A 1,384-nucleotide genomic window follows, 5' to 3' on the forward strand; every position below is an offset into this window, starting at 1 on the left:
TTCTTGAACTTTTAGGTTTCCTTATGATTGTGTCTATTGTGAATTTGAGTTTTGGTGATTGAATTGCTGGCTGAAATGTTGATCCTAAGTGAATATTGAACCTCTAAAACTGTGGTAAACAATCCTAGTGAGTTCAACATACATAGGAAGGTTGAAAGTAACCCCAAGGCAATCAATATACCATGCTTAAAAAACAAAATCGCTGGTGCTGGCAGCTTGGACATACAAATTTGTAAAAATTACTGAGAATTTGTTACTTCGAATTTTGAGCTTAAATTTTTACTGAATTTTCTAAACATCTGGAAAAAAGTTATAAAAAAAGAAAAAAGTGATTTGGATAAAAGGAAAAAATAAGAAAAATCACATAAGTTGGCAGGTAAATCAGTATCCAGGAAAAAAAAGTGAAAGGGAAGTGTGCTTGTTGTTTTGACTCAAAATTTATTCTATAATTGGTGCCTATGTTATACCAATCTTAGTTCCAAAATTTCAATTGAAAATTAGTGTGAAGACAAGTGCCAAAGCTAGAGGTTTTTTGAGTCTTTTTTTTTCAGTTTTTTTACTCTACTCTAGAGCCATTCTAAGTTTCTCTTTGAGTCCTAGCTTGCTTCTATGTCCTTTTCATTGCTTTAATTGTTGAATAATCCTTGAAAAATTGTCTTGTTAATACTCCATTCGTTTAGCTTTCATTTCATTTTTTTGGTCTTTGGTTATTGCTTGTCTCTTTGTTTCCTTGTTTGTGGGTTGCCATATAGGGAATTGGAAGGAGGATTGGTGCCATCCATTGAAGAATTTGAGTCAAGAAAAAAGGGCCAACCACCTTAAGAGCTATTGGACTAAGAAGAATTCCAAATTGAGTGAATCACCAAAGAGAGAACAACCACCAAAATTGAGGACCGTTTTGTAATTTTGTAATTTGTAATTTACTTACCTTCATTGCTTTCAAGTTTTGTAACAAAAAGGCCTTTCATTGGAAGTGTGTTGAGAGCCTCCAATAGGTTACCAAACTTCCATTTGTGTGTAATAATTTTAGGCAATTTTTCCTTAGGATAGTGAGTGTTTTGTTGGGAACCTTGAATGTGGTCATCCAAACACTCTTAGGATTCGCCTAGTTTACATTTCTTGCCTAACCGCCTAGATAGTTTTCCTTTTACCAATTAGTTGTTTACCTTATCTTTCACACCTCTTTTAGTGTTTATTTTGGCTAGTTTCAACCATAGTTTCTTTTACCTTTTGTTTTCAAACCTCCAACAAGAAAGAACCACAACTTAGGAACCAACATGAATCATCATTCATCTAGTGTTAATGGCGAGGGTACTAGTCATAAAGACCCTTTATCTAGAATCTTAGATGAGTTGAGTTCTCTCAAGTTATGGAAAGAAAAACA

This window comes from Glycine soja, chromosome 1 (assembly GCF_004193775.1).
Source record: "Glycine soja cultivar W05 chromosome 1, ASM419377v2, whole genome shotgun sequence".
Lineage (NCBI taxonomy): Eukaryota > Viridiplantae > Streptophyta > Magnoliopsida > Fabales > Fabaceae > Glycine > Glycine soja.